Source organism: Heterocephalus glaber, unplaced genomic scaffold, assembly GCF_053883595.1.
Source record: "Heterocephalus glaber isolate CG9 unplaced genomic scaffold, H.glaber_assembly_v1.0 deba00001571, whole genome shotgun sequence".
Classification (NCBI taxonomy): Eukaryota; Metazoa; Chordata; class Mammalia; order Rodentia; family Bathyergidae; genus Heterocephalus; species Heterocephalus glaber.
Window position 1 is genome coordinate 886,538 of NW_028258356.1, and position 12,128 is coordinate 898,665.

General features: G+C 38.8%; 1 pseudogene; it reads left to right on the forward strand.

The window, feature by feature from the left end:
• Nucleotides 1–3,350: 3,350 nt before the first annotated feature.
• Nucleotides 3,351–4,172, forward strand: LOC101723503 (cell division control protein 42 homolog pseudogene; annotated as a pseudogene).
• The last annotated feature ends 7,956 nt before the right edge of the window (nucleotides 4,173–12,128 follow it).

Consider the following 12,128-nt stretch of genomic DNA (forward strand, 5'->3'; position numbering starts at 1 on the left):
TTCTGTCTCTTCTCTGTGTCTACTTCCTGCTTCCCCTATCTTGCCTTCTCATTATATCTCTTACAGATTGAAACAGTAAATTCTCACAGCATGATTTGCAACCCACAGTCTTTTTTGTTTGTTTGTTTGTTTTGGGTTTTTTTGGTACTGGGGATCGAACTCAGGACCTTGTGCTTTCGAGGCAGGCGGTGGCACCGCTGAGGTAAATCCCTGGCCCTGCAAGTCACTGTCTTAAAAGGCGATGAATTGATCAAAATATGAAAGTTTGGTTTTCATTTTTGTGAACTAATGATGCAAAATTCTATATATTTTCATGTTTATATAAGCAAGGGATTAACTACTAATAACCACTAGGGTTCCTAAGGGTTCTTAAAATGTTGTGTAAGTAAATTAAATTTAATACTTTAATAAGATTCTCTGACTACTAAGAACCAGTATTCTCTAAAAAAGAAATCTGGCTGTATGCAATGTTATTGTACCTAAGTAGTTGGAATTACTCTGTTTCAGAAATATGCCTTCTGTGTCATGGTTTTCAGTTTCTGCTCTTTTACTTCTTCATTATAGCTTCCCATAAATGCAGAATTATATCACAATGCTTTATGACTACAATTTTGATTCAAATATTTTAATCATTCACAACCCTGATGCTAAAGTAGATGTACACATAATCCCCCAAAATTGATTTTAAAAGAATTTATTGCTAATGACTCAGACCTTTTCTACAGGAAAATGGGTTGAGAAGAGCTATAGAATCACTTGTTCTCCCTAAAACTGGATCACTGCCAAAAGTATTTGAGAGCCACTGTGTTTATTATCACTTTTCCCTTACTTTTAATTCCAGGCTTCCTATTCCAAGCACACTATACTGTCACTTTAGTCTGCACTGCTAAAAGTAATCTCAGGCTGGGCATGGTGGCACATGCCTGTAATCCCAGCACTTGGGAGACTGAGGCAGGAGGATCCGCAGCGAGTTCATAGGCCAGCCTGGGGTACATAGTGAGTTCAAGACGAGTCTGAACTACATAGTGAGACCCTGTCTCAAAAAAGAAAAGTTATCTTTGATTTTTTTTAACATAAAATTCACAATTAGACTGTTTTTCTTGCTCAGAATACTGAGTTTCTATGTTGCTTTCAGCAATGATTATCAACACATTTTAGGTACTTTTCCCTTGAGAATAAATAAATAATAAAGCTTTTTGCTTTCTTCTGAGAAAAATGTACATATACAGATCTATACCATATAATTTTTTTCTACACATTTGAAGCCCATAGAATTTTGGAGGTTTCACACTCTTCTAAAGCCCATCCATAGATCCTCAATGAATGGAATTTCCAGGTCACAGTGTGTCCCTGCCCTTCCTCCATCCTTCTCCCCTCCTCCTCTGCCCTCCTCCTCTTCATCTTCCTCCTCTCCCTCCTCTTTCTTCCTCTCTCTTTCTCTTTCTCTCTGTCTCTCTCTCCGTCCCATCCCCAGCACCATAAGGATCAAGCAAACATAAGATCTCATGCATGGTGAGCAAATGCCCTACCACTGCACTACATTCCCAATCTACCATATTCTCTCTTATACCTCCTTTGTGGTTTACTTAAACATTTTATTTTAGAATACTTTGAAATTTACATAAAATTGCAAAGACAGTACAGTTAGTTCCTATATACTCTTTAGCCACTTTCCTCTATTACCAACATAACATCAAGGTACGTTGATTTACAATTCATGAACCACATTGATATGTTTAACATTAAAGCCCATATTTTACTCAGATTTCTTTAGTTTTTAATCTAATGACCCTTTTCTGTTCCAACATCCTATTTAGGAGCCACTAACAGTTGTTATAAATCTTTTGGCTCCTTTTGGTTGTAATACTTTGCTGTGGTTTGGATATGCTGTGTGTGTCCCTCAAATATTTACTAGAAGCTTGGTTCCCAACATGGTGATACTGAAAGGTAGTAGACTCTTAAAGAGGTAGAACCTACTGGAAGGAAATTAGACCATTGGGAGTGCTGCCCTCAGGAAGAATTAATATAGTTCTTATGGGACCTTGGTTAGTTCCCAAGAGAAAGTGTTGCTATAAAAAGAGCAAACCTGGCCCCTGAATCCCTCTGGTTTCCTGTCTCACCACCTGATCTCTTCCACATGTGCTCCCACCATGGGTCATTGGCCCTCACCAAAGGTCAAGCAGATGAAGCTGCCTGATCTTGGATTGTTACCCCTGTAAAACTACGGGCTAAATAAATCTTTCTTTGTGAAGTACCCACCCTCAGATATTTTGTTATAGCTACAGAAAGCAAACTAAGACAGAGTTTCTCAGATTTTCCTTGTTTTTAATGACCTTGACAGTTTGAGGAATACAGTATTGGGTTGGTAGTTCATAAAACACTTTTAAATTGGGATTTGTCTGATGATTTTCTTGTGCTTAGGCCAAGGTTATATGTATTGGGAATGAAGACCATAGAGGCAAAGTACCTCTATTAAGGATATGTACTATCAATGTGCCTTATTACTGTTGATGTAATCTTTTTTATTTTTTTTCGGTATGGGGGGATTGAACTCAGGACCTTGAGCACCACTGAGCTAAATCCCTGGCCACTGTTGATGTAATCTTAATCTATTAGCTGAGGTAGCATTTGTCAGGGTTTTCTGCTATAAAATTTCTCCTCTTTCTGCACTGTATTCTTTAGAAGGAAGTCATAGCCTATACTTGAGCAGGAAATTATACAGTACTTCTTGAGGGTGGTGTATCTAGAGTTCTTTTTTTTTTTGGTACCAGGGATTGAACTCGGGTCCTTGCACTTGCACAGCAGGAGGCAAAACCACTGAGCTAAATCCCTGGCCCAGGGGTGGTGTATCTATATAAAGTACTTGAAGTCCTTTTACATCAAATATTTATCTATTTTCTCCTTTCTATATTTAAAAAATATATTTACCTCTACCTGGAGTGCTAACATAAAGAAATTTCAAAATTTTAGTGGCTTAATACACATTTCATTTTTTGTTCATGCCAAAATGTCTATTAAGGCTCAGCAAGTTCCTCTAATCCACATGGTTGGCTCAGAAACCCAGGCTACTACAAGTCCCACCATCAGGGAACTACACCTTCTAAAATGTACAGCTTCATCAGTTTACCAAGGTAAAGGAAGAGCACTGCAGTGTTTAGTGCCAGTAGTTAAAGGAATGACATTTTTACTCACAGAATTAGTTACATAACTCTGCCAAACTGCACAGAGATAAGGACATGTAACCATCCCTGTGCTTGGAGAGAAAGAAAATCAGACATGCCTACTAGAAGTTTCTATTACAAATCTGCCCCAACTGAGCACGAAATATAATCTTACTTGCCCGCCAAGGAGACCCCGTGCACTGCTGCCAACACCCTGGCAGAAAAACTGAGGTCAACATCAAATTTGAAATATTTAAACTATTTCCGCAATGCAGACAATTAAGTACGTTGTTGTGGGTGATGGTGCTGTTGGTAAAACATGTCTCCTGATATCTTATACAACAAACAGATTTCCATCTGAATATGTACCGACCGTTTTTGACAACCATGCAGTCACAGTTATGATTGGTGGAGAGCCATATACTCTTGGGCTTTTTGATACTTCAGGACAAGAGGATTATGACAGATTACTACCATTGAGTTATCCACAAACAGATGTATTTCTAGTCCATTTTTCAGTGGTCTCTCCATCCTCATTTGAAAATGTGAAAGAAAAGTGGTTGCCTGAGATAACTCACCACTGTCCAAAGACCCCTTTCTTGCTTGTTGGGACCCAAATTGATCTCAGAGATGACCCCTCTACTATTGAGAAACTTGATGAACAAACAGAAACCTATCACTCCAGAGACTGCTGAAAAGCTGGCCCGAGATCTGAAGGCTGTCAAGTATGTGGAGTGTTCTGCACTCACACAGAAAGGCCTAAAGAATGTGTTTGATGAAGCAATATGGGCTGCCCTGGAACCTCCAGAACCAAAGAAGAGCCGCAGGTGTGTGCTGCTATGACCATCTCTCCAGATCCCTTTCTGCACAGCTGGTGTCGGCATCATACTAAAAGCAATGTTTAAACCAAATTAAAGATTAAAAATTAAAATTCGTTTCTGCAATAATGACAAATGGCCTTCACCTACCTACATGCACTCACGTGAGACAAGGCCAATAGGTATGGCCCCCAACCCTCCCAGTACTAGTTAATTTTGAGTATTGTGATTGTCAGAAAAGTGACCAGTACTAGTTTTTGTTTTGTTGTTTCAAAAAAACTTTTTTTGTTGTTGTTTAAAAAGTAAGGCATGCTTGTGATGACTCTGTAACAGACTAATTTGAATTGTTGTTGAAGCTGCTCCCTGGTTCCACTTGAGAGTAACCTGGGACATCTTAGTATTTTTCCCCCCTTCTGTTTTTTGGGGGAGTGTGTGTGTGGGTTTGTTTTTTAGTCTTGTTTTTTTAATTCATTAACCAGTGGAAAGCGCTTAGGGGAGGAGGACGGATTGATTCCACATTCCATTTCCTAGATCTAGTTTAGAAAAATGTGTTCCCTACCTGGTGCTCTTAGGAAGGAGTATAGTAAATGCCTCATTTAATAATATACTCATTTTTGAAAGTTGCCTTTTTTCTCTCTCCACCCTTGAGTAGATCCAGTATTTGATGAAACTCATGAAAATGGCTGGAAGCTGTCTTGCCCCTCCTCTTTTCTAGGATGCACTCTATATGTGACTGTGACTTTCAAGGAAATTTGTTTGCCATTTACTAATTTCTTTTTTGAAGTTAATTTTAACTTCTTTCACTGATAAATGAAGAAAAGTATTGCATCTTTTGAAATACACCAAATGGATCGAGTTTGTAATTAAAAAATTTTCCCCGGTCAGTCATTGTCTTATATTAACATAGGTTTGCAACTCAGTGGTTGTTTGGTGTTCCTAGAACCTAGCTGAAGATCTTACACACAGAGGAAATATTAGGGGTGGTGCTACAGGACAGATGCCTGGGGGATAACTGGCATCCTCTTTCAGGTTGTGAGGATGCAGGCCTGCTTCATTAAGAAGCTGGGGGTGGGGGTGGGGGGTGGGGAAGAACACTTACCAATATGGGGACCTAGGGAAATCCCCTTATTTCTGTTTTGCATATGAGGAACTCTATAGCAACCAGTTGAGGCTCTCTAGTTTAATAAAAATCATACAAGGAGTCTTATGAAGACTGTTTTAGTAAGTGTTAATAGGGATTTTATCAGCTTATTTTTGTTGCAGATTCCAGGTTTTAAAAATGTTTAGGTAATTTTTTTCACCTTCCCCAAAATCTTAATTCTTGAGATTACATTAGTGTTGAACCAATGCTTTCTCATGTCTCAATCTTTGTATATGCATTCTTTTCAAATGTATTAAACAAAAGCCCTTCACAAAAAGAAAAAAAAAATCTTACTTGTCCTCCAATTACACTCAGCTACAATTCTGTGAAACTTTCACTCTTTTTTTAGGCAGATTTCAGGTCCTCTCCATGCTCTATGAGAATTTTGCAGATATCAATATTAAAATAACTAATATAGACTGGATTGGATTGTAGTTGGTTTGCACGTTCTGTAGGAACCATTTTTTTCATGTCCTCAGTATCAATACAGTTCCTGTTACATTGAAAACAGTCTATAAATGTTTATTTACTGAATTGATGAATAGATGGATTCTTAAACTTTCAACCAAATGTTACACATGACCATCTTCTACAATAAAATTACTCATATAAATTTTTGGCAATTCAAGTAGATTTTGTCCTTATTAACTTTAAATGACCTGCAAATAGATTCTAACTAGATTAGCATGAGAAATTCTGTGTCTCAAACATAGGGTTTTATTTCTAATTTATTTTAGAAGGCTGAATTAAGTGTATATGAAAATTATTTTCTTTTTTTTTAACTCTAAGTTATCTTTGGTAAGTTCTAGTGCCAAAAAGAAGATCCTTAGGTAGTTTATGGTTGGTTCTTACTTGTAAGTTGGTTTCTATTACTTCATTGCAGCATTTGTAATGTGAGAATCCTATTTGAACACACATGGTCAAGAAAGGAGAGCAAGGTGGAATTCTTTCTTCTTGTTTTTCTTCTATTGTCACTGGGCATTGAACGTAAGGCTTTTGCACCAAACTAAATCCCAGGCCCTTTTTGGTATTTGTATTTTGTGACAATGTCTAGTTAAGTTAACCAGGTTGGTCTTCAACTTGTGATCCTCCTTCCTCATCCTCCCAGAGTCCTGAGATTATGGGCATGCACCACTACATTTAGCTAGGAATGCATTTTTTAATACAGTGACTTAACCGTATTTGTTGAATGGCTACATTATACAGGTGAGTGTGCTTCTCAATGAAAAGATGAGGAGAATGTTTAAAGAAGCACAAGGCCTCAAAGGCCTCATTATGACAAATATAAAGGTAATCTGATAAAAGACTACAATCATATACAATAGAGTCATGGATGATATGTGATTGATGTGAAGGAAACATATCTTTACTTCCTAGATTGTAAAGTCTATTCTATTTTTTTATCAGATCGAAGTTTATCATTCTGGTATTTTTATATCATTTCTGATTTGCCAAGTTAACCCTTAATTGACCATCAGTTTGAGTCAACAGTCAAAGAAACTATTTTCAAAGTAAATGTTTGAGACACTGCCAACTTTGGGTCAGGCAGACTTCACTGAAAGACCCATGTGTAAATGATGCTAGATTTGTGAGTTCAATTTCAACTTGAATGAATTGGAACTAGAATGTTCATGCTGGAACCAGACACCTCACAGAGATGTGCTACTAACTGAAGTTGGGGGAGACAGGAAGGAAGAATAAAATAGTGTAGCTACATCCAAAATAGAGTGATACCAGAAGGGAGAACAGCATCATCTTCAATTAAATGTGTGCATACAAGCTGCTGTTAATAAGAGGCTAAAGCATTTTATCTTCTTATTAAGGTTGCAACAAAATGTCTGTCAAAAGGAAGGGAAATACAACTGAAGTATATGACCCATTCCTCTATTTGTGACAATTTCATTCCTTTTCCCTAATGCTTTGTGATGTTATCAGAGCCCATTTAAATTTTGAAATCCCTGCTTTCTAGTTCAATGAAAGATAATGTAATAAATAAGCACAAATAAAAATTATTATAGGAAACCTTAAACCCAAAGATCATACTTAATGCAGAAATGAAATCCTGAAGAGGAAATGAAAATGGGAAGATTCCATTTCTTTCCAAATAAAGCTGGATTTCATCACATTTGGAAAGTTACTTAATGATTTCATTACAATTTTGCAATGTTGAAAGCCCAGCAATTGTGTAAATTGGGAAGGGATTTTTTGTAATGTGACCAAAAGGGGAAGGAAAATATTTGTTTACAATGTAAAATGAAGTGAGAGTGAGCCAACTTTGCATTGGCCCTGAAAGCTTAAAGATAATAGGAATAATAGAGCATTGAGAAAGTGTTCACAGATAAATGAAAAGCCATCCAGAATTACTTAGGCACCTGTTAAACACCAAGAAGACTTATCAATTAAAAAATAGCCTGTAGCTATTGCCAAGGCTAAAACAGAGAAAAGCTATATTTGTATGCAACACTAACCCTTTGACTGCTAATGTATATTTCTGCTTGCTATGCCTTGTTATAGCTGTATGGGGTACCTATGTATTGCTTATAAGAGGGAAATGATACTTACATAAAGACTCTGGTAAGAATTTTGATGGTTATTAAGTGTTCAGTGTCACCAGACAGGGTCTGAGGAGGTATTTTATCTTCAGAATAATTTTCCAGGTTCACTGACTTCTGTCTTGGAAAAGCCTGTTCAGGATGTGTCAGTAAGAGGCAAAAAGGGATTTATTAGCCAGACATTTAAAGGTACACACTCAAAGAAATAGAGTGCAGGCCCTCAGGAGAGAGAGAGAGGCACATTATTTTCTGGAACTGGGATACTTATGGGAGTGGAAACCTCAGGAAAAGGTGGCCCACCCCCAGGAAGGTACTGGCCTATTTTATAGGTATAATCCCAGTTTTTTAAAAAGAGGTATTATTTAAGCATTCTTTGAATTGCAATCTGTTCCTTTATCTTAGGATCAGGTTCCTGCTCTTTACTATCTCAGTTAAGCCAATTTGCGCACTTTTGGTATTCTAAAGGAATTCTGGGCGTGACAGATCTGGAAGTATATAAGCCAAAATTTAACCAAAAGGATGCTGATGTGGGTTGCCTTGGGTAATTTCAACTAGCTTCTGAAAGTTGTAGTTTTTTTTAAGTACAATTTTTAATTATGATTTTCCTTGTCTCCTTTTGACCTAATTTATTTCTTTTATCCTACCTCAACTAGCACTTTAGAAGTATTCAATAAACAGAAGCAAGTATATTTGCTTTCTCTTTTTTCATTATCTTCAAAGAATCTGGATAATCAAATTGTGGTAATTCACTTTTCTACATGTCTCTTAATCCCCCTCAGTTCTCTCCATACCCCAACATCATCAGCCATTTGGATTGTCAGGTTTCTAGAGGATCAGTCACTAAGTCCATTCTACAGTGATTTCTAAAAATGATTTTGTGCTTCATACTGTCCAGTTTACCACTACTCATGAAAAGTATTTCATATTCTTCAAGATTAAGTTGTATATCTCAGTGTTTGGGGGGAATTAAGCATCTGATCTGACCTTTCTTCCTCCAACCTAATTCCCTTTGGTAGATTTTATCAGACACCCTTACACTTTTTCCATTGTCTTCATCAGCCTACTCTTAAGTGCTTCTTGTTCTGTAGAAATCCCCACACTTAAAATTTGTTTTTAGTCAGCATTATTTATCATCAGTGAGCTTTAAGAAACCAAAACTGATGTCTGCCTCACTCCTACAACAATCTGAGGTCTTAGTCCAGTGCTTGTCTAGCAGATAGTAGCTGCCAGAGAAACACCATCAAACACTTAGTTCCCAGTAAAGCATGGGAGGATGGTACATGGCAATGACAGCTCCTGTAGGCAGTGTTAAAATTACCACAAGAGCATAAAAGCCAGGATGCCTTTCGCAAAGGTATTTCAAAACTTTAAACAGACTTCTAAGAGTGTGAGAAGTTTATCCCTTTTTAGGAGATGCTCTTAACTTTTAAACTGTTTTGGGAGGTTCCTCCAGCTGTGGTCCCTCCCTCTGCTCCCTGCCTTTGTTCATGTTGCTTGCTCTACCTAGAGCACAGCATACCCACTCTCAACTCCCTGCATTCCCCTGGCTGGCAATTTTTAAAGACTTAAATATGTTGCACGGTCCTCTGTGATTACTCCTCTGCCGTGCTCACTCTGCTCTCTTAGAATTCCCTGTCCCTTGCAGAAAGTGGACAAGTAGATGCTCAGTTTTTGTTTGGTAAACGAATGAATCCAGGATTGATGAATACTGAGTTTCTTGTGGAGTGATTTGTGCTGTAATGGATTAAAGTAGGAGAAATGCACAGCAGGGACTTACTAGGTGAGGGCTATTTATTAGGCTCAGTAATCAAGCAACAGGTTTCAAACACAGTCACTGTGGTTCTTCCTACATAGTATGGCACCTTATTGGTTTTATAGCACAAATAATTCCTTTACCCAGCCCCCTGGTGCATGTTAAATTATATTATTTTTTGTCAGTATTACTCAAATACTGACTCAAAAGGCAAGAACAAGAGCAAAACCATAGCATAAATTAAAGCTAGAAGATAGTTTAGATGGTGTCAGAAAACCAGGAAAGAATTATCTGTCTTTTTTGACCTAACTTTCAATGAGAAGGAGCTTAGTTTACAGAGATATTCAGCACTAAAAAACCAGAAAGTAATCTGTACTCCTTGAAGAAAAAATACACTGGCCTGGATTTTATAACACAAATTATGAGCCATTTATGAGCAACTTGTGCACTTCTGGGGCAAACAAAATGCCATTGTGGATGGAATTCAAACCCTGTTCCTGAGGCAAGGGATGATGCCACAGTAAGTTACCCTGACACCTACAGGGACAGGTGATTGGGGGTTGGTCCTGTTGTACAGGCTGTACACACAAGGCAGCTCCACTAATGGAGACAGGAATTGCTTCACTGAACTTCCAGCATCTGGTCTTCTCTGGAGAGCCAGAAGGTGTCATCCCACCTGCTCAAAACCATGCAGATTCTCCTAGCAGCCATGCTGCCATCACAGACATGAGGCTAGGTCCCCTGAACCCTAGCCACACTGTAGGGAACAGTATCAACTGAGTGAGGACTGGATACCCCTGCCCTAACCATGGCCTCTCAAGGGCTTCAGCAGCTTCCAGAAGCAGTGCTGCCCCACTGGCAAGAGTACATTGATGCCCTTGCACAAAATGCATCACGTTGCTTCCTTCCATCAGCACAAATAACTTTAATTAACTGCATCAGTGACTTACTGAGGTTTAAAGTAGATTTTCATATCCCTCAAATACTGACTCAAGAGGATTGTAATTATTACAAAGAAAGCAGAACTGCAGGATAGACAGCAAGAAAGAAAAATGTAGGGCTGGGGATTTAGCTCACTGGTTCTGCCACCTGCCTCGCAAGCACAAGGTCCTGAGTTCAATGCCCGGTACCAAAAAACAAAGAAAAGAAAAGAAAAATGTAAGGATGGCGTAAGTTACAGTGAAACAAGATTGTGAACTGTACACCTAGTGTATTGTGTATCTGTGCTGCTGAAGTGAGGACTGATGGGATTTGAATCCTTGGAACCCAAGAGCTATTTTTATGAAAACAGTTTAATCCTTAAGACTCCCATGTACCATCTCACTTCTCACTTTCCAACTCATTCATTTTTGGGAGGTGGGGGTGGGTGGTGAGACAGGGTCTCACTGTGTAGTGCAGGCTGGCCTTGAGCTCATTATGTAGCCCAGGTTGGCCTTGAACTCCCAACAATTCTCCTGCCTCAGCCTCCTGAGTGCTGGGATTACAGGCGTGTATCACCATGCTCAGCTTTCCATTTTATTCTTAATAGATCAAGTGAATCTAGATCAAGTTGCATGGATGTATAAAACATCAATTGCTTTAGTTTTCTAAATCAAACAAAATTTTCTTCTTAGCTCCACTTCTCCAAGAATGATAAAGCCATAGTAGTGTTTTGAAAAATTTTTTGGAAGATTCCCTGTCCAGGAGCTTCCAAGAGCGCCAAGACACTATAAAGTCAGGGAATCTGGGGAGATCTTAGAGCTCCAGTCTGTCCCAGCTGGCATGGTCAGGAAAAGGCAGGAAGTGTCTATTCTGAGCTTGTCCACTCCCAAGGAAGGGCAGTTAGTGTTCAGCCTTCCCAGCCTCTACATGCCCTCTACATGCCCAGGCCTTCAGGCTTATCCTTGGCCCAGATAGTAGTGAGATCAAGGCACCTCTTGAGTCTTCTATTCAATGCATTATTAATGGAATCTTAGTGATTAATACCAAAGGCTGTTTTTTATTTTCTGTTTATTTCTTATAATAGCATCCTAGCTTGTTCCATGGATGTGATATTTCTCTTTATCTCTCTGAAATGCTCATTATCATTTAGATTTTATTTTGTGTTACTGCTGTGTCCTCTGAGTTCCTCTTCTATAAATGCTTATTTTTGTCTATCTTTCACTGGCTCTCATCAAATGTCTGGTGATCTTGATTGATTGTCTGTGAGCCTTACGCCCTAAGGAGCTGAATGGAAAATTTGTGAGTCAGGGTGAGCCATACCACAAGTAATTGTGCAAAACTACAAAACTGGCTGCTTTACTGTAGTGCCCAAATGTTAGTATCTGTAAGTGTTCTCTCCTTCTGACATTGGCCCCAACAAGGAATCCTACTGGCTCCTATCCAAGAAATAATTTTGGCATCCAGAAATCAATGAACTGAATGGGGGAAAGGTGGCCTGGCTTATCAAATCTTCCTGTTTGCATTACAGCTTTGCACTCCTGCCTTAACCTTCACCTGGGCTCTTTTTCCCTGTGCTTGGGATTGAACCCACCACCTAAAGCATGCTAGGTGATTGATTGCTGCACCTCTGAGATACACTTCCAGTTGAGATTATGTGTTTCATCTCCCTGGTTTGACTCTGGATGGCAAGCAAATATTTGCTTATTCCAGGGTGGCCCCAAACTTGTGACCTTCCTGTTTTAGCCTCCCAAATAGCTGAGTGCAGGCATGTACCACCACGCA